The sequence below is a fragment of the Agelaius tricolor genome, unplaced genomic scaffold, assembly GCF_023055355.1.
Source record: "Agelaius tricolor isolate 1412-34295 unplaced genomic scaffold, bAgeTri1.0.p SCAF_29, whole genome shotgun sequence".
NCBI lineage: Eukaryota > Metazoa > Chordata > Aves > Passeriformes > Icteridae > Agelaius > Agelaius tricolor.
Genome location: NW_027269289.1, coordinates 966275 through 969645, shown reverse-complemented (window position 1 = coordinate 969645; position 3371 = coordinate 966275). Strand labels below are relative to the sequence as shown.

Genomic DNA, 3371 nt, shown 5'->3' with positions numbered 1-3371 from the left:
CCCTGGAGGTCAGGGACAGTGACTCTGTGTCTGGAATGCTCAGGACATCCTCCGTTTGGCCAGCTCCTGCAGCCCTGAGGCCAGCCCCACTGCCCAGTGCAGCAGCAAAGATTTGGCCCTGGGGCTCCTCAGGGCAGCTCCTGCTGGCCCAGGGACAGGGAAGCCTCTTGCTAGCGCTCCTTTCCACACCCACGGGCTCCTGCTCTTCTCCTGGCACAGGCTAGCTGCCCACAGAACCTTTCCCAGGGGAACATGTTTTTGCTGGCTGGAGCAGCCCCCCCCCCAAGCTGGGGCTGCTGCTCTGCAGAGCATGGGGGCTGTGCTCTGCTGGGCTCTGCTGCTCAAGGTAGGTGACAGAGGCTGCTAATGGTGCTCTCTGCATTGACCTCCTCCCACACAGGGTCTGTGGGGCCATGGAGGGTGCTCAGAGGTGCCTGCCTTGTTCTAGGGCTGCCAGATGGGCTTGGGGCTGCCCTGGATCCTCCTGGGGAAGTTCCCTGAGAGTCAGAGGAGTCAGTGCCCAGACTCCTTTCCCTGTGCCTCCTGTGTCCCCTGGGGCTGCAGAGCTCTCCTGGCTCACAGCAGACATTCAGTCCTTGATCTCTGGATGACCCAGCCCTGGACAGGCCTGTGCCCAGTGAGCTCCACTCCCTGCTGATCTCTGGCACACACAGTTCCTGCAGGTCCCCTGTTTTCTCCTGGCAGCTCCCAAGACCTTCCAGACGAACATTCCTCTGCCATCAGCCCTGGCACAAGCTGCACGGCCCCAGGAAGGTTCAGCACAGACCATTCACCATGTGATGGGCACTGGCCCCCAACAACCAAAAGCTGACCCAGACCTGAGTCCCATGAAGGCCACCCTGGGACCCTGATCTCATTCTACTGAGCCCTGGGAGAACAAGGAACACAAGGAGTCTTTTCAGAGTCTGCTTCTTCGGTCTGTTCCTGAGAGTGACTCTGGAGGAGAGCAAAGCCTTCCTGCCCTGCCCTCAAGAGATGCCCTTTGCTGATGGAACTGCTGTACTGGAGCCCAGCAGTGCTCATGGCCTGTCCCTGCCTGTGGTCACAGCATGGACAAGGAGGAGCACAGTGACCAAGCTGCCAGAGCACTCCGGCCTTACAACCACAGCAGGGCTGGGAAGAAGGGAGTGGAGTGGGGAAGCGCCAGGGCAATTGTCCCTGGCCATGCTGCTGTGCTGGGAATCTCTTCCCTCCATCTCTACACAAAAATAATTATTTTATTCCGGTGAACAGGGAACAATCTTTTTCAAAGTTATTGAGATACAGAATAATAGCAGATATTCATGTGGAAATACTGTGAGTAATATCCCTTTCTGGAAAACATTACAGTAGGAATATATTCAGACAATGCAAACATGGGAAAAAAGAACAAAAAGGCTGAGATGGTAATGAGTGACAAAGAGTTAGGGCTATGGACAGGGTAGGGGTTTGGTTTAGGGTTCTGTAGAAGAAGAGAGGCAGTTCATGGCTTCTGAAATCCACCACTTTCCTCATGAACTCCATGAGTTCCTGGTTCCTCAGGCTGTAGAAAAGGGGGCTCAGGTCTGGAAGCACCACTGAGTACAGAACTGACACCAGCAGATCAAGGGATGGGGAGGAGATCGAGAGGGGCTTCAGATAGAACAATGTGCCAGTGCTGATAAACAGAAAGACCATGGCCAGGTGAGGAGGGCACATGGAAATGGCTTTGTGCTGCCCTTGATCAGAGGGGATCCTCAGCATGGCCATGAAGATCTGCACATAGGAGAAAAATATAAACACAAAATAACCAAATGATAAACAGGAACTAATGACAAGAATCCCAATTTCCCTTGGGTGGGAGTGTGAGCAGGAGAGCTTGAGGATGTGTAGGATTTTTCAGAAGAACTGGCCCAGGGCATTGCCCTGCACAGAGGCAGGGAAAATGTATTGGCTATGAGCAGCAGAGCAGTGAAAAAGCCACCAGCCCAGGCTCTGATGTCCATGAGGGCCCCATAGTGCAGGGATTTGCAGATAGACACATAGCAGTCATAGCACATGATGATCAGGAGATATAACTCTGCTGACATAAAGAAGAGAAAGAAAATTTCCTGTGCAGGATATCTGTGTAGGAGATGGTCTGGTGTCCCAGAGGAAATTGTGCATGGCTTTGGGGACAGTGGTGCAGATGGAGCCCAGGTTGCTGAGGGCCAGGTTGAGCAGGAAGAAGAACATGGGCGTGTGCAGGTGGTGGCCACAGGCAACGGCGCAGATGATGAGGCCATTGCCCAGGAGGGCAGCCAGGGAGATGCCCAGCAAGAGGCAAAAGTGCAGGAGCTGCAGCTGCTGAGTGTCTGCCAGTGCCAGGAGGAGGAAGTGGCTGATGGAGCTGCTGTTGGACATTTGCTGTGTCTGGCCATGGGGAGCTGTTTGTGGAGAAAAAAGAGTGGCAGGTTAGGGAAAATTTCCCTCAGCAAAATCAAAGCCTTTTCTGTTAGACTCTTCTCCTGTAACACAGGGACACCCTTTTGATTTTCTAAAAGATTTTCCTTCATGTCCAAGGCACCTGGTTGGTGCTTGCTGAGTGGGACTTCTGGTTCAGGGCAACTATACACAGGGTTTTATAATTCAGCCTTGCTTTGCAGAAGAGGGAGGGGACAGGGACCTGTCCTTGTGTTCCACTTTGAAACCCCAGCTAACACAGAAGGCCTTGTCAGCACTCCGAGTGTAAATAATAGCAATGTTAAAGGCTCTTCAAAGTGTTCTGGAGTTTTTACAGCTCCTCTTCCACTTCTCCTGCTGACTATTTTGGATGTCAGAAGCTCTCAGCATTTCTGCTGCTCTCAGGGACAAAGTGAGTTCTGTGAGGCAAGGTGGTGAAGGAGAGTGAAGGCAGGTAGTCTGTCACTCTGTCCTGTTTCAAGATTCTGTGGACTTTCGCCTTTCTCAAACAGAGGATCATCTTCTCACTCCCATGTTTCCCTTAAAAACCATCCCAACACTGCTGAGAGCAGATGGATCCACCACAGTCCACCAAATGTCCATCCCCTTCTCAAGGTCTCAGCCCCACATTTGTACCCAAGGTCACACAAGGCTCATTTCACCAACCCAACAGGATTTTCTCCATCATAGAACTTCTGTGTCTCACTGAGGGGCTTTCAGATAACACAAGGATGCTATGAACAGGTTTGCATCCTGGATTGAAACTCCAGCTTGGACTGAAATCTCAGAGGAACTTCCAAGTTTCCTAATGATGGCATTGGATGTAGGAAGATACAGCTCCTTCCCTGGCTGCCCTGACAGCATTGCCCAGAGGCGGGCACTGGGGACAGCGTCACCCTGAGCCAGCTGTGCCCCCTGCCAGAGCCCCCAGGGCCGGGCAGCTGCTCCCA

The 3371-nt window shown here is 52.8% G+C and overlaps 1 pseudogene; it reads right to left on the bottom strand.

Annotated features, from left to right (window-relative positions):
* Positions 1-874: 874 nt before the first annotated feature.
* On the bottom strand, positions 875-2382 carry LOC139600888 (olfactory receptor 14A16-like; annotated as a pseudogene).
* Positions 2383-3371: the final 989 nt, after the last annotated feature.